Genomic DNA, 18,837 nt, shown 5'->3' with positions numbered 1-18,837 from the left:
CAAGTAAAATAAAATGTTTAAAAAACATAACTTTTTAAAAAAATAAAAAAGTTAAAGTCAGCTCCCTTTTGCCCAATTTAAAATAAATGCATCAATGAAAAACACATTTGGTATAGCTGAGTTCAGAATAGCCCGATCTCTCAAAATAAAGAAAATTAATCAGTAAACTGCGTAACGAGAAAAAAAAAAAAGTAAAAACGCCAGAATTATGTTTATTTGGTTGACACAACACTGCAATAAAATGCAATAACAGGTGATCAAAACATTGTATCTATCCAAAAATGGTATGAATAAAAACGTCAGCTCAACGCACAAAAAAAAGCCCTCAAGCAGCACTCGATCACAACAAATGGAGACGCTACGGGTCTCGGAAAATGGCAGTTTTTTTTTTGTTTTTTTTTTACAAGCTTAGGATTTTTTTTATCACCACTTAAATAAAAAAAAAAAAAAAGCCTAGATATGTTTGTTATCTGCAAACTCGTAATGACCTGGAGAAAAATAATGGCAGGTCAGTTTTAGCATTTAGACAGAGTGCAGACGGAGTTTTGAGCCCTGCGGATTTTTCCGTGCAGAATGGAAGAAAACCGCAGGTCAAATGACCTGCATTTTTCCTGCGGATTTCTTCCATTTTTCACGCGGTTTTTCATTGCGGTCTTCCCCCTGCGGATTTGGTAACAGGGGAGATAGAAAACCGCACAAAAGAAGTAACATGCTGCAGATTTTGTACCGCAGGAAAACCGCGTGGAAAAATCCGCAGCGTCTGCACAGCGGTTTTTTTTTTTCATTCATTTTAAAGGTACTGTACATCACAATGCGGATATGCAACGTTTCTGCGCGGTAAAATCCGCTGCGGAAACGCTGCAAATCTGCATCGTGTGCACACAGCCTAAGTGAACATGGCAAATAAAAAACCCCAAAGGGCATTGTGGAATTGCACTTTTTCTTGCAATTTCACCATACTTGGATTTTTTTTCCCGTTTAGCAGTACACCGTATGGTAAAAGCAATGGTGTCATTCAAAAGTACAACTTGGCCCGCAAGAAACAAGCCCTCAGATGGCCATATTGACAAAAAAAAAAAAAAAAAAAGAAAAAAAAAAAGTTATGGCTCTGGTAAGAGGGGGAACAAACAACAAAAAAAGTCGCAAGGTGGTGAAGGGGTTAAAATAATCTGTTTAGTCCCCTTAGGGTGTCTAGCATGTCTGATCATTTGATCACTTACGCTATATGCTGCAATACCACAGTGCAAAGTGAAAACCTTCAATGGAGGACTGATATCTCGGCGACGGGGATGGATAGACATCCGGCTGCCATATTAACCCACGAGTCCCCCGTGGTCACATCACAAGAGGAGGGGTGGGTGATGGGAACTGGTGCGCGGGCCATGTAAATGTACCCGACAGATTAACGTCGGTGTTCAACTGGTTAAAAGCGCCGGGTTTTTTGACAGCCCACTTTCAGGACGTTAATTAACATCCTAATGTAGCAATGGTTTCAACAACCCAGTAATTTGCCACAACCCATCCTGGCAAGTTCACCAATTCACCGAATACGATGGTAAATTTGGAATTTTTTTGCCGACGGAAGTCTCAAGGCTATTGCAAACAAAGACTTAGGCCTGTTTCACACATCCGTATTTTACCATCAATCAAAATCCGCCGTTTTGCATAAAAAACGGATCCACCATTTTGCTTGGCGGATCCGTTTTTTTCCCATTGACTTGCATACCGGCAGATCTTGACGGATGGCCATCCGTTGGATCCGTTTTTTGCGGATCCGCCAAAATTTTGGCGTCCGCCGACATGCCTGGACGGACAATGCAACGTTTTTTCGGGCGGACGGATCAGGAATTTTACATTGCGCATGCCCGGAGGATTTGCCTCGGCCGCAAATTTAACCCTAAACCGTTCTGGCGGCTGAAAAAAAATCTCTCTCTCCCCATCCCATGCAGCGGTTCCTTTAAAATTCTTCCTTCGCCGGATCCGTTAAAACAACGGTCCGGTGGCAAACGTTGTAGTCAGTACATGAACGGATCCGTTGTCCACCATTTTAGCGGATTTTAACTGAGGAAAAAAGCTGATGTGTGAAACAGGCCTTACAAAGAAAGCGAAGCTTCGCGAGAAATGAAAGATTTGCGAAAATAGGCAAAGACTCTTATATTGTCCCTAGCAACCAAGCCTGTCAGGCAGGTAATTACTGCTAAAACAGTTTTTAGAAGCCGCTTTGCCCCAATATTATGATACACAGAGAGTCGGATTAGGTCGGTCCCACAGAGAGCACCGACCCACGCGACTCGTCCTGAAGCGTCGAGGCGACTGACCGCTCGTTCTCGAAGCGCGCACTCTGTATATATTGCGTGACGTCACGGGCTTCCACGAAGTGGGCGTGTCCGCTGCTCCAGCTTCCTGTTTCGCTGGCCTCCTCCTTTCCATTCCCAGCGAGTTTTGCTTCCGGTTCACAGGTGACCACAGCTGCAGATAGCGGATTGAGGCGTAGGAGGTGAGTGCATTGTGCTGGACGCTGCTCCCTAATAGGTTTCGCCATCTTTCAGGGTTTTTTTTTTTGCAGTCAGGTTTAGCACATTTGGGATTATTCCCATGCGTTTGTGCAGTAGGTTTGGTCAGTGACTCTCCAGATGTGGAGGAACCATAAATACCAGCAAGCCTTGCAGATCACTGCACCCTATGGAACTGTGTATTCTTTATTGGTTGTGGATCTCAGTTTTATTGCATGCTCAGGGTGGCTGGGCATGCTGGGATTTGTAGTGTAAAAAGCACAATTTGCATTTTGTGCTTTTCTCATTGAGAAGTTTCCGTTGTTACTGTATTGGTTGCCAAGGACAACACCATTTGTTTGTATTTGCACTAATCTACATGCTCCCCGTAGTGTTGCCTTGCAGTGATAAAGAGGATCGCAAGCAGGGAGCCCAATGTGCCAATTTGAAGCTTAATTTATCTGTGTACTCCCTTATAAATAGTATTCCCGGTGACCCATTATAAAGTAATAATAGTCCTGGTGACCCCTTATAAAGTAACAACATCCCGATGCCCCATTATAGTGTAATAATAGCGCTGAGTGCCCCCTTGTAAAGTGGTAATGCCTCCTGATTGCCCCCAATGAATAATATTGCTTTCATGTACCCCGTTAAACAGTAGCATTTGCCTGAACATACAGCCATGATCTACATGTGGCTCACAAATTACTGGTTGGGACCCCCAGGAAGGAAGCGGATGATTAAATACCTGCGCTAACACATTGGAGCAACCTATCAGTACAGTTTGGTGCTACTGAAGTGTTTTAAGGAATACTGCTCCAGCGTCTCCCTTCTGCAGCTCCCCGATGGTGTTTGTTTGCGGGGGACAACATGTGACCTCTGCAGCCAGTCACGGGTGATGCTGAGGTGTATGCCCCAAAAACACGGAGGCCAGTGATAGTCTGTTGACATTGAAATTACTGATGCAGCCCTGCATGCAAAGAAAACACCTTTTCGTGGGTCACGAAGGAGAAGGAAAACCTTATACTTGTGCAGAGAAGTTGCAAATTTCACCCCTCTGCAATGTCACAGGCGTTTATAAGTGTGTGTATGAAGGCCACCTTTATGAGCCAGAACTGACAAGTGATATGGCGATCTCAAGCTGTGCTTATATATTACCATTTATCTGAATGGCCGCCATGTAAAACTAAACTTAGTTGGCTGGCCATGACCTCAGGTGGCACATTTTATATGGCTTTTGTGGTTGTTCCTGGCATGGCTCTTTTACAATAAAAGATGTTGATTGTGATATTTACCAATATTTTGAGTGATGTGATAAATAGAGAGTTGTTGTCATTCTTTGACATTTTTGACGTATCCGGAGGAATCGGAGGCTGCCAAGTGTCCTGCGGGAACTGTGCTTAGCTCTAAAATATGGGTCCCCGGATTTGCACATGGAGGCCGCCGCAATCCAATTCCAGTACGCTGCATTGCTGTCAAGATCCAGGATTTGCAAAGATTTGGGGTTTTAAGCGAGAAACCCAAGGTGCCATTATACAGAATTCCATATACTAGGGGGTTCTGTGATGTTTCTATTAAATGTGAAACGGTTAGGGATCAGCAAGCATGCTCGGGTGCTAACCGAGTGTCTTCGGCATGCTCGAAAAAATATGTTCGAGTCCCCGCTGCTGCATGTCTCGTGGCTGTTCGACAGCCACAACACATGCATGGATTGTCTGTTTGTTAAGCAACCCTTGCATGTGTTGCATCTGTCGAACACCCGCTAGACGTGCAGCCGCAGGGACGCGAACATATTATTCGAGCACGCCGAAGACACTCGGTTAGCACCTGAGCATGCTCAGATAACACCTTATCTAAGCACGTTGGTGCATTGCTAAAAATGGTTTCTAAAGCTGAAGGTGAGCAAACACCTTTCACCTTCAAATTTCCTGTTCTTAGCGTTCCCCCAAAATCTACCATTTGAGTAGACACGTGACACTACTATACACATTAGAGAACTGCCAAAATCAGCTCGTTCAGCCGCACTTTAAATTTAATAAGTTAAAGAGTAACTATTTTCAGAAAACATTTAATGTGTCATACAGGTTGTCAGAAGTTTTTGATTAACGGCAGTCTGGGATCTAAGACCATCCGACCTGTCGATTGAAAAAAACAACCTGAAGATCTCTGCCAAGTGCTGCTCTCCTCCAGCGGTGAAAACAGACGTAAAAGGGAGCAGCGCTCTGCTGGGCACTTCTGCTCCTTCCTTTCAGTGATCGGTGGGTTCTCAGCACTTGCACCCCCACTAATCAGAACTTCTGACTTGTCAACGGTTTTCTAAAGGGGCAGCTACACTTAAAACTGCTGTACTGATTTTATATTTGCATGTTATTTTTTACTTGCGTACAGAGCTGCTTTAATCGGACAGTAGTTTATCCACCCTGCTGTCAGACAGGTAACCTAACAGCTTACAGAGATTTCAGGCGTCAGTCACTTCTGCATCGGAATGGTGGCGTTAAAAGACACCACACACGCTCCTCACCACAATACGCCGTACATGGACCATAAACCTCTGACTCATGAAGTCATCCTAAACCAAGGTAATTAAGTTCATGCTATAACAAAAGGGCAGACTCATTTGGCGGAGCTCTTAACATTATTGATGAGCTCGTATCTGCAGTGCCAGGTCTGTGCTGCTTCAAGGCATGAAATGTATATCTACAGATCAGTACCAGGACCATGCTGTAATGTCAGCACGCTCTACACCCCTGCGTAGCGTGGATAGTTTTAGGACTTTTACCCCATGTTCCAACAGGGCAGATGCACAGAAGATTTTCTGTTAAAAAATCCACAACCCATAACAGTACCCCATGTCATCACCAGGCTTAAAAATCGCCAATGTAAAAAAAATCCACTCGGAAATTGAACCCTGGTGCAGATTTTATGTCTGTTGTTGAGGATGAAATCTGGGGAAAATCTGCATCAAAAATCCCTTGCACAGTGACACAACTGGGGCTTGGACAGGGGGGTTTCCTCGCAGGGGAAGCATGAGATTCACCCTTCATTCTCTGGTATGGATGGAGATCCCTGTAAAGCAATAGCTGTCATATATCCTAGTGATATTGGTGGCTGTGAGTACCCCTTTCGCTCTGTCGTCCCTGCTGAGGTTCGGGCCCATAGCCCTAGTTCTGCAAGGCCTCAGAATGAATCATTGAGGTGTGCTGTGTTGTTCTTGCACCCCTGTGGGGTGTGGCGACCGGGCACCATTAATGTAATGTACGGGTCAGTGCTGCTTCCTCTTGGAGATGATTTGTTATGATTAGAGTTGAGCGATACCGTCCGATACTTCAAAGTATCGTATCGGATGGTATCGGCCGATCTTTAAAAAAAGTATCGGTATCGCCGATTCCGATACCGGAAGTCCCATTCAAGTCTATGGGACTTCCGGTATCGGAATAAGAAAAACCCTTTCCTGCCCTTGTACAGCCTCTCTGGGGTCTGTACGGGCCTTTCGGGGGGCTGTGCCGGCCTGCCAGGGGGTCTGTGCAGGCTCCGGTGGTCTGTGCCGGCCTGCCGGTGGTCTGTGCAGGCTCCGGGGGGCTGTGCCGGCCTGCCGGGTGGCTGTGCCGGCCTGCCGGGGGGCTGTGCAGGCTCCGGGGGGCTGTGCCGGCCTGCCGGGGGGCTGTGCCGGCCTGCCGGTGGTCTGTGCAGGCTCCGGGGGTCTGTGCAGGCATCGTCCGATGGGACTACAAGTCCCATCGGGCGATGCCTGCTACCATGACAGTGATTGACACATTAGCCAATGATGGGACAGTAGTAGTCCCATCATCCGGCTAATGTGTTAAATGTAAAAAAAAAAAAAAAAAAAAAAAAATTACATGCTACATACATACAACATGCATACTACATACATGCTACATTCATACTACATACATGCTACATTCATACTACATAAATACTACATGCAACATACATACTACATATATACTACATGCATGCTACATACATACTGCATGCTACATACATACCACATATATACTACATACATACTACATGCATGCTACATACATAACACATACACTCACTGGCCACTTTATTAGGTACACCTGTCCAACTGTGTGTTAAGACTTAATTTCTAATCAGCCAATCACATGGCGGCAACTCAGTGCATTTAGGCATGTAGACATGGTCAAGACAATCTCCTGCAGTTCAAACCGAGCATCAGTATGGGGAAGAAAGGTGATTTGAGTGCCTTTGAACGTGGCATGATTGTTGGTGCCAGAAGGGCTGGTCTGAGAATTTCTGAAACTGCTGATCTACTGGGATTTTCACGCACAACCATCTCTAGGGTTTACAGAGAATGGTCCGAAAAATAAAAAAAATCCAGTGAGCGGCAGTTCTGTGGCCGGAAATGCCATGTTGATGCCAGAGGTCAGAGGAGAATGGGCAGACTGGTTCGAGCTGATAGAAAGGCAACAGTGACTCAAATTGCCACCCGTTACAACCAAGGTAGGCAGAAGAGCATCTCTGAACGCACAGTGCGTCGAACTTTGAGGCAGATGGGCTACAGCAGCAGAAGACCACACTGGGTACCACTCCTCTCAGCTAAGAACAGGAAACTGAGGCTACATTTTGCACAAGCTCATCGAAATTGGACAGTAGAAGATTGGAAAAACGTTGCCTGGTCTGATGAGTCTCGATTTCTGCTGCAACATTCGGATGGTAGGGTCAGAATTTGGCGTAAACAACATGAAAGCATGGATCCATCCTGCCTTGTATCAACGGTTCAGGCTGGTGGTGGTGGTGTCATGGTGTGGGGAATTTTTTCTGGGCACTCTTTGGGCCCCTTGGTACCAATTGAGCATCGTTGCAACGCCACAGCCTACCTGAGTATTGTTGCTGACCATGTCCATCCCTTTATGACCACAATGTACCCAACATCTGATGGCTACTTTCAGCAGGATAATGCGCCATGTCATAAAGCTCGAATCATCTCAGATTGGTTTCTTGAACATGACAATGAGTTTACTGTACTCAAATGGCCTCCTCAGTCACCAGATCTCAATCCAATAGAGCATCTTTGGGATGTGGTGGAACGGGAGATTCGCATCAGGGATGTGCAGCCGACAAATCTGCGCCAACTGTGTGATGCCATCATGTCAATATGGTCCAAAATCTCTGAGGAATGCTTCCAGCACCTTGTTGAATCTCTGCCACGAAGAATTGAGGCAGTTCTGAAGGCAAAAGGGGGTCCAACCCCTTACTAACATGGTGTACCTAATAAAGTGGCCAGTGAGTGTATATACTACATGCATGCTACATACATACTACATGCTACATACATACTACATATATACTACATGCATGCTACATACATACTACATGCTACATACATACTACATATATACTACATGCATGCTACATACATACTACATACATACTACATGCTACATACATACTACATATATACTACATACATACTACATACATACTACATGCATGCTACATACATACCACATACATAACACATATATACTACATGCATGCTACATACATACTACATGCTACATACATACCATATACATACTACATGCATGCTACATACATACTACATGCTACATACATACTACATGCATGCTACATACATACTACATATATACTACATGCATGCTACATACTACATGCTACATACATACTACATATATACTACATGCATGCTACATACATACTACATGCATGCTACATACATACTACATGCTACATACATACCACATACATACTACATATATACTACATGCATGCTACATACATACTGCATGCTACATGCATGCTACATACATACTACATACATACTACATGCTACATACATACCACATATATACTACATACATACAATACATTCATACAATACATACATAAACATACAGTACATATAACATAGAGTAACATACTTACCAATACTTGTCACATTGTTCCCCGAAGCCATTGTCTTTTCCGGAATAAATATTAACATAACAAACCACAAAAATACTCACCCACGATCCGAAGCAGTCCACGAGTGTGTCCCACGACGATCTTGGGTAGAGAACTGCAGCATCAGCTGTTGCTGCCGTTCTCTACGGGCTGCAGGAATCCAATGACGGAAGGTAGGTATCCTTCCGCACTGTATTCCTCCGCCACTTAAAAAAAAAAAAAAAGTCCCTAGTCTCACTTTATGCCATTGCTGTGTGGGAAATTCCCACGCAGCAATGGCATAAAGTGAGACTAGGGACTTTTTTTTTTTAAGTGGCGGAGGAATACAGTGCGGAAGGATACCTACCTTCCGTCATTGGATTCCTGCAGCCCGTAGAGAACGGCAGCATCATCTGATGCTGCAGTTCTCTACCCAAGATCGTCGTGGGACACACTCGTGGACTGCTTCGGATCGTGGGTGAGTATTTTTGTGGTTTGTTATGTTAATATTTATTCCGGAAAAGACAATGGCTTCGGGGAACAATGTGACAAGTATTGGTAAGTATGTTACTCTATGTTATATGTACTGTATGTCTATGTATGTATTGTATGAATGTATTGTATGTAGTATATATGTGGTATGTATGTAGCATGTAGTATGTATGTAGTATGTATGTAGCATGTAGTATGTATGTAGCATGCATGTAGTATTTTTTTTTTTTTTTTTTTATAACATTTAACACATTAGCCGGATGATGGGACTACTACTGTCCCATCATTGGCTAATGTGTCAATCACTGTCATGGTAGCAGGCATCGCCCGATGGGACTTGTAGTCCCATCGGACGATGCTTGCACAGACCCCCGGACATCAGCACAGCCCCCCGGCAGGCCGGCACAGCCCCCCGGCAGGCCGGCACAGACCCCCACAGGGTGCACAGACCACCGGCAGGCCGGCACAGACCCCCACAGGGTGCACAGACCACCGGCAGGCCGGCACAGCCCCCCGGCAGGCCGGTACAGACCCCCACAGGGTGCACAGCCCCCCGGCAGGCCGGCACAGCCCCCCGGCAGGCCGGTACAGACCCCGGGCAGTCCACACAGCCCCCCGGCAGGCCGGCAGAGACCCCCGGAAGGCCCGAAATGACGGCGCATCATGATGCGCACACACCGCGCATCATGATGACGTCAGTCTGTCAATCAACTTTGAACTTCCGATTCCGATGCCGAATTCCGATATTGAAAAAATATCGGAAGTCGGTATCGGAATTCCGATACAGCAAGTATCGGCCGATACCCGATACTTGCGGTATCGGAATGCTCAACACTAGTTATGATTAGTGTTGAGCATTCCGATACCGCAAGTATCGGGTATCGGCCGATACTTGCTGTATCGGAATTCCGATACCGACTTCCGATATTTTTTCAATATCGGAATTCGGCATCGGAATCGGAAGTTCAAAGTTGATTGACAGACTGACGTCATCATGATGCGCGGTGTGTGCGCATCATGATGCGCCGTCATTTCGGGCCTTCCGGGGGTCTCTGCCGGCCTGCCGGGGGGCTGTGCCGGCCTGCCGGGGGGCTGTGTGGACTGCCCGGGGTCTGTACCGGCCTGCCGGGGGGCTGTGCCGGCCTGCCGGTGGTCTGTGCACCCTGTGGGGGTCTGTACCGGCCTGCCGGGGGGCTGTGCCGGCCTGCCGGTGGTCTGTGCACCCTGTGGGGGTCTGTGCCGGCCTGCCGGTGGTCTGTGCACCCTGTGGGGGTCTGTACCGGCCTGCCGGGGGGCTGTGCCGGCCTGCCGGGGGGCTGTGCTGATGTCCGGGGGTCTGTGCAAGCATCGTCCGATGGGACTACAAGTCCCATCGGGCGATGCCTGCTACCATGACAGTGATTGACACATTAGCCAATGATGGGACAGTAGTAGTCCCATCATCCGGCTAATGTGTTAAATGTTAAAAAAAAAAAAAAAAAAAATACTACATGCATGCTACATACATACTACATGCTACATACATACTACATATATACTACATGCATGCTACATACATACTACATGCTACATACATACTACATACATACTACATACATACCACATATATACTACATGCTACATACATACTACATATATACTACATGCATGCTACATACATACTACATACATACCACATACATACTACATACATGCTACATATATACTACATGCATGCTACATACATACTACATATATACTACATGCATGCTACATACATACTACATATATACTACATGCATGCTACATACATACTACATACATACTACATGCTACATACATACCACATATATACTACATACATACAATACATTCATACAATACATACATAGACATACAGTACATATAACATAGAGTAACATACTTACCAATACTTGTCACATTGTTCCCCGAAGCCATTGTCTTTTCCGGAATAAATATTAACATAACAAACCACAAAAATACTCACCCACGATCCGAAGCAGTCCACGAGTGTGTCCCACGACGATCTTGGGTAGAGAACTGCAGCATCAGATGATGCTGCCGTTCTCTACGGGCTGCAGGAATCCAATGACGGAAGGTAGGTATCCTTCCGCACTGTATTCCTCCGCCACTTAAAAAAAAAAAGTCCCTAGTCTCACTTTATGCCATTGCTGTGTGGGAATTTCCCACACAGCAATGGCATAAAGTGAGACTAGGGACTTTTTTTTTTTTTAAGTGGCGGAGGAATACAGTGCGGAAGGATACCTACCTTCCGTCATTGGATTCCTGCAGCCCGTAGAGAACGGCAGCATCATCTGATGCTGCAGTTCTCTACCCAAGATCGTCGTGGGACACACTCGTGGACTGCTTCGGATCGTGGGTGAGTATTTTTGTGGTTTGTTATGTTAATATTTATTCCGGAAAAGACAATGGCTTCGGGGAACAATGTGACAAGTATTGGTAAGTATGTTACTCTATGTTATATGTACTGTATGTCTATGTATGTATTGTATGAATGTATTGTATGTATGTAGTATATATGTGGTATGTATGTAGCATGTAGTATGTATGTAGTATCTATGTAGCATGCATGTAGCATGCAGTATGTATGTAGCATGCATGTAGTATATATGTAGTATGTATGTGGTATGTATGTAGCATGTAGTATGTATGTAGCATGTAGTATGTATGTAGCATGCATGTAGTATGTATGTAGCATGCATGTAGTATATATGTAGTATGTATGTAGCATGTAGTATGTATGTAGCATGCATGTAGTATATATGTAGTATGTATGTAGCATGTAGTATGTATGTAGCATGCATGTAGTATATATGTAGTATGTATGTAGCATGTAGTATGTATGTAGCATGCATGTAGTATGTATGTAGCATGCATGTAGTATGTATGTAGCATGCATGTAGTATGTATATGGTATGTATGTAGCATGTAGTATGTATGTAGCATGCATGTAGTATATATGTGGTATGTATGTAGCATGCATGTAGTATGTATGTAGTATATATGTAGTATGTATGTAGCATGTAGTATGTATGTAGTATGTATGTAGCATGCATGTAGCATGCAGTATGTATGTAGCATGCATGTAGTATATATGTAGTATGTATGTAGCATGTAGTATGTAGCATGCATGTAGTATATATGTAGTATGTAGCATGTAGTATGTAGCATGCATGTAGTATATATGTGTTATGTATGTAGCATGCATGTAGTATATATGTGGTATGTATGTAGCATGCAGTATGTATGTAGCATGCATGTAGTATATATGTAGTATGTATGTTGCATGTAGTATTTATGTAGTATGAATGTAGCATGTATGTAGTATGTAGTATGAATGTAGCATGTATGTAGTATGCATGTTGTATGTATGTAGCATGTAATTTTTTTTTTTTTTTTTTTTACATTTAACACATTAGCCGGATGATGGGACTACTACTGTCCCATCGTTGGCTAATGTGTCAATCACTGTCATGGTAGCAGGCATCGCCCGATGGGACTTGTAGTCCCATCGGACGATGCCTGCACAGCCCCCCGGCAGGCCGGCACAGCCCCCCGGCAGGCCGGCACAGCCCCCCGGCAGGCCGGCACAGCCCCCCGGAGCCTGCACAGCCCCCCGGCAGGCCGGCACAGCCCCCCGGCAGGCCGGCACAGCCCCCCGGAGCCTGCACAGACCACCGGCAGGCCGGCACAGACCACCGGAGCCTGCACAGACCCCCTGGCAGGCCGGCACAGCCCCCCGAAAGGCCAGTACAGACCCCAGAGAGGCTGTACAAGGGCAGGAAAGGGTTTTTCTTATTCCGATACCGGAAGTCCCATAGACTTGAATGGGACTTCCGGTATCGGAATCGGCGATACCGATACTTTTTTTAAAGATCGGCCGATACCATCCGATACGATACTTTGAAGTATCGGACGGTATCGCTCAACTCTAGTTATGATGTGACTTTCATATGAATTTGTAAATGATTAATTTACATGGATCATTGCACTCTGCTTGTTTTGTGAATTAGTTACGGTGTTAGAAGGATTTTACTTTGTGTATTATATTATTCAGATTAAAATGTATATTTATTTAGTACTTGCAAAGCTTTACTTATCCTGTACTGATCCTGAGCTACAGTTGAAACTAGAAGTTATCATACACTATTTAAAAAGACACATCTGCATGTTTTTTCTCAATAGCTGACATGAAATCAGAATAAACCTTTCCCATTTTAGGTCAACTAGGATTACCATAATTATTAATATTTGCCAAATGCCAGAATAATTGTCATGATCCATGCTGGATCAGGACTGATAAAAAGCACAGGTAACCTTTTTTTTTTTCTTAAGCTGTGCTTAAGTTTGTTTTTTGCCCCCGGTGGCCATTAGGATTATTGCACTGTGGTGTCTTTTGTTCTAAATTTGCCCCCGGTGGTGGTGAGCGTCATTGCACTCTGGTTTCTTTAGTTTTTGCACATGATTATAATGCAGGTGTGATTGCTCTGGCTCTGCTATAAAAGAGTCACAGGTGTTGCAATCAGTGTTGGTGATAGTGTTCATTTCAACCATCCTTGGTGGAGGAAGAAGCTGGAGAGCGTTCCTTGCAGCACTCTCTTAGCCCTGGTGTGGAAGGAGTCTGAGGGGATTTCCTTGTAGCTCTGACAGAGCTTGGTGGCAGCTATTCAGGAGGAGAGCTGCATTCTGGTGGTGGACTCTGTTGCCAGGAGCAAGTGCAACAGAGTAAAGCTAAGTGGTGTGTTGCCTTGTTTGTGTTTTTCCTTAGTGTGTATTAGTACAGTGGTGGGGCCAGTGCCTGCACCACCCAGTTCCCTAGCAAGGGATAGGTGTAGGGTGTGCTAGGGCGACAGGTTCCTGATCGGCGCCCGGTGTGGAACCAGCATAGGGAACGTTAGGAGCGTTAGGGACGCTGACTTAGGGGAGTGCAGGAGGTCTCCACGTCCCCTTTCCCTATCACAGGGCCCACCGTTGTAACTGTTTCCCCTTTCTCCGTGTCTTGTTGTTTTAGTACCGGCCGGCTGGCCATGCCACACAGGACAGTATCACGTGCCGCGTCTTGTAGTTTCAGTTACCGGCCTGCGGGTCGCGTCACACAGGACGGGTCTACGTGACAATAATGAGAGAGGGAGAATGTTTTAAAGCATTTTTATTACTTCCTGCAAAGTCAAAAGTTTACATACACTAAGATTACTATGCCTTTAAACAATCCTGGACTGTCCATATGATGATGTCATGTGTTTGGAAGATTCTGATAGATTGTTTGGCAACATCTGAGTTGATTAGAGACACACCTGTGGATGTATTTTAATGCACACCTGAAACACACTGCTTCTTTGTAAGCCTCTTTTTTTTTTTTTTTTAACCAAGGACATCCCATTCTCTATGAACGTAGTGTCTCCCAGCAGCTGGCACAAAGACACCACAGTGATGCTGAGGACAGAAGACCCCTGATTTACATAGCACAGAACGAACCAGAACTGACAAGCTCAAGTGATCCCACAGCCCAAGCCTCCCATAGCAGCTAGGATTACAGGTGTGCGCCACAGCACCCAGCACACCTGGGGTCTTCTGTCCTCAGCATCACTGTGGTGTCTTTGTGCCAGCTGCTGGGAGACACTACGGTCATAGAGAATGGGATGTCCTTGGTAAAAAAAAAAAAAAAAAAAAGGCTTACACATGAATTTCAGAGCACTATAGAAAAATAAAACACTGCTTCATTGTGTAGCATCATGGGAAAGTCTCAAGAAATCAGCCAAGATACCAGGAAGAATTATGGACTTGCACAAGTCTGGCTCATCCTTGGGTACAATGTCAAGATACCTGAAGGTGCCTCGTTCATCTGTACAAACAATTATACACAAGTGGAAACAAGATGGGAATGTCCAGCCATCATACCGCTCAGGAAGGAGACAGGTTCTGTGTCCTAGAGATGAAGATGCTTTACATGTGCATTTCAACCCAAGGAAAAAAGCAAAAGACCTTGTGAAGATGATGGCAGAAGCTGCTAAGATTGTGTCAATATCTACAGTGAAACGAGAACTGTATCATCATGGGGCTGAAAGGTCACTATGCAAAGAAAAAGCCATTACACCAAAAAAAACAAAAAAAAGCCAGATTAATGTTTACAAATGCACACAGGAACAAAGACCTTAATTTTTGAAGACATGTCCTGTGGTCTGGTGAAACTAAAATTGAATTTTTTTTGCATAATGACCATCGTTGCGCTTGAAGGAAAAAGGGAGAAGCTTGGAAGACTAAGAACACCATCCCAACTGTGAAACACGGTGGTGACGGCATCATGTTTTGGAGTTGTTTTGCTGCAGGATGGACTGGTGCACTTCACAAAATAGATGGTATCATGAGAAAAGAAGATTATGTGGCAATACTGAAGCAACATCTCAGGACATCAGCCAGGAAGTTAAATCTTGGGCGGAAATGGGTCTTCCAAATGGACAATGACCCGAAGCATACTGCCAAAATGGTAACAAAGAGGATTAAGGATAACGAAGTCAATGTTTTGGAGTGGCCAACACAAAGCCCTGATCTCAATCCTATTGAAAATTTATGAACATAGCTGAAAAGACCGGTGCGAGCAATGCGACCTGCAAACCTGGATCAGTTACACCAGTTTTGTCAGGAGGAATGGGCCCAAACTCCGACCAACTATTGTGAGAAGCTTGTGGAAGGATATCCCAAACGTTTTACCCAAGTCATTCAGTTTAAAGGCTATGGTACCAAATGCTAATAAAATGTACTGTATATACTCGTGTATAAGCCGACCCCCTTAATTTTGCCACAAAAAAACTGGGAAACTTATTGACTCACGTATAAGCCTAGGGTGGAAAATGCAGCAGCTACTGGTAAATTTCAAAAACCAAAATAGATACTAATAAAAGTAAAATTAGTTGAGACATCAGTAGGTTAAATGTTTTTGAATATCCATATTGAATCTGAATCCCCAAATAATGCTTCATACAGTTCATGATGGCCCCATAAGATGCTCTGTACAAAATACACCCCATATAATGGTGCACAAAGGTTAATAATGGCCCCATAAGATGCTCCATAGAATAATATGCCTTATATAATGCTGCATAAAAGGTTAATGATGGCCCCATAAGATGCTCCATAGATTATGCCGCCATATGCTGCCCCCATAAGATGCTCCATAGAGTATGCCCCCATATGCTTCCCCCATAAGATGCTCCATAGATTATGCCCCCATATGCTGCTGGAAAAAAGACATACTCACCTCTCGTCGCTGGGGGCCAGGTGTCGGGTCCTGAGCAGGCGGGGACACCGGCGCACTATGGGGGACAGGTATCGCCGCTGGCTCAGGACCCGGTACCTGAGATATTCACCTGTCCCGGGTCCATCGCCGCTGTCTGCGCTTCATCTGTCAGTGACGTTCAGGCAGCAGAGGGCACGGCGTGCACTAACCACGTCACTGCGCCCTCTGCTGGCTGAATGTCACTGACAGAGGACGCAGCAGACAGCGGCGAACAGCAATGGACCTGGGAGAGGTGAATACAGCATATACTTACCCCCTCCTGGCGCAGTCTCTGCAGCCCCGTTCTCCCACGGTCTCCCTTCCTTCAGCGGTCACGTGGTACTGCTCATTAAACTCATGAATATGCACATATTCATGAGTTTAATGAGCAGTATCACGTGACCGCTGAAGGAAGGAAGGGGGCTGCAGAGACGCGTCATGGGGGTCAGTATTATCTCTGACACCCCCGCTCCCCCTCCTCTGCCGACCCCCTGGTTATATGACTCGCGTATAAGCCGAGAGGGGGGACTTTCAGCTCCCAAAAAATGGACTGAAAATCTCGACTTATATACGAGTATATACGGTATGTAAACTTTTGACTTTGCAGTAAGTAATAAAATGCCTTAAACATTCTCTCCCTCTCTCATTATTCTGGCATTTGGCAAATATTAATAATTATGGTAATCCTAATTGACCTAAAACGGGAAAGGTTTACTCTGATTTCATGTCAGATATTGAGAAAAACATCCGTGTCTTTTTTTTTTTTTATAGTGTATGAAAACTTCTGGTTTCAACTGTACATACTGTATCTCTTTTATTATAAAAATATCAAAAACACAATACATAAGACAGACAAAAACAACATTCCAGAAATCAAAAACCACGATACATGAACTAAAATAAACCACACCGACATACAAAAAAAAAAACTTGTGCAAATATGCTAGCTTACGACAGTCCATCTCTGAAGGACATAGTGCAGTGTCTCCAGGCTTTGCAGCCTGAGGGACCCCCAGCAGGAACCTCCAAAAAAAAAAAAAACAAAGAAAACAAACAAAAATCCATTCCTTCACATTCAACCCCATTCACACCTTCACTCATGCTCCCATTCATTCCTATATACTGGATTTAAAACAGGAAAGTAAACACTTTTTCTGGCCCACTGCCTTAAACAGAAAAAACAGCCATCTTGGCAGACCCTCAACTACTTCCCCTCAACACAGCAAGAAACCACCCCCCTTTTTCCCTTTTATTTATTTTTTTTTATTTATTTATTTTTTATTTATTTATTTTTTCCCACCACCCACACCACAGGTCCACAAGTTCGTAGCCTTTTCCACACCTAGGTCCATGAAAGTTTATGGCCTCAGAAAAAAAAAACAGCACCTCAGGGTCCAGGAAAGTTTATGGCCCGCCTCTACATTTCCTTATATATTTCCCATGGTCCTTGGTGTAGTTCCCAGGCCATCTTCCTTCTGATCTTCGGCCCTTGATTTCTCAGGGTCCATTCCAGGGTCCAAACTTCCCCCTCCCTCCCGCAAGAAACCCCTTCCCCCTTTCCTAACTATAATATATACATTTTTTTAAAAGCACCATCCTAACGACATACATACAATACTGCATACATGTACAGATACACAAAAAGCACATACTACACTTGTTATACACCTAAGATACGACCTGCTATAACCAGTGATAATATTACCCAAACAATAAGTATTAACCACATTTCCAAAAACCTTGCCACAGGCCCAAGTTTGGTGCCTGCAAGCCCAATATCCATTACATTTCATGCTTCCAAAACAAAAAGCTAAAGTGACATGCACCAGCCCAACACCAGGAAAGGAGTTCTGGAGGCCCCATCCCTCACTAACACATTCACCCTGTCCCTCAACAACTAAGACTGTCCCTACTTCTGTCCCTAAAGAAACTGTCCCTATCTGTCCCTACCTGCCCCTACTCTACCTAACTTATCATAACTAACTCTCTATCTGTCCCTCAGTGCCTGTCCCTCCCTGTCCCTATCTGCCCCTAATTCTGTCCCTAACACCCAGTGAAACTTATGCTATCCCTACCCTCATTCACACAGAGCTAGCTCTCCCTTGAGTGCGTTTCTAAAAGGAGAGGCCCCTCCAAAGCCAAGAGGCCTTCCTCACACCCAACCTTTCGAACTCCAAAGAACGGACCTTCACCAGGTCACCCAAGATGTTTCCTACCACCTCATCCCTCGGGAGGGTTTTTTTCCGCGTCGAAACTAGGCACCGTGCATTCCAAGTGTAGAACCTAACCACTACACTGACTAGGAATAAAGTGCACGGGTCCCGGCCACCCAGGGATCTGAACGCTCCATAGGCCCACTCAGCGTAGGAGAGGGACGCCAGCCGCGGCCAACGTATGGAAGCACCCACCCTGTTGTAAACCTCTGCATTAAAGGGACAATGAAGCAGGAAGTGCTCCATGCTTTCCAGCACGTCGCCACACTCCTCACGGGGACAACCCCGATCATCGGATTTCCTGCACTTCAAGTTATCCTTTACATACAGCCTCCCGTGGAAGCAGCGCCAGGTCAAGTCCCAAAACTTCATGGGGATCCGCTTAGAATTTAAAAGCCCCAGCCCGACCTCCAGA

General features: G+C 44.9%; 1 protein-coding gene across 2 annotated transcripts in view; it reads left to right on the top strand.

Moving 5' to 3' along the window:
- Positions 1-2,345: 2,345 nt before the first annotated feature.
- Positions 2,346-18,837, top strand: part of MEGF8 (multiple EGF like domains 8) — a 73,208-nt gene continuing 56,716 nt past the window's right edge. Inside the window, exon 1 of one of the 2 annotated variants that reach the window (XM_073570716.1) lies at positions 2,346-2,497. The gene's annotated coding sequence lies outside the window, so the exon portion shown is untranslated. Of the gene's footprint in view, positions 2,498-4,579; positions 4,751-18,837 lie in introns of those variants that run through there. The other variant, XM_073570717.1, reaches the window with a different exon arrangement.

The sequence above is a fragment of the Dendrobates tinctorius genome, unplaced genomic scaffold (genome assembly GCF_039654945.1).
Source record: "Dendrobates tinctorius isolate UK_male_01 unplaced genomic scaffold, ASM3965494v1 ptg000028l, whole genome shotgun sequence".
NCBI lineage: Eukaryota > Metazoa > Chordata > Amphibia > Anura > Dendrobatidae > Dendrobates > Dendrobates tinctorius.
The sequence above is the reverse complement of the archived record's forward strand: the minus strand, read 5'-3'. Positions and strand labels throughout refer to the sequence as shown.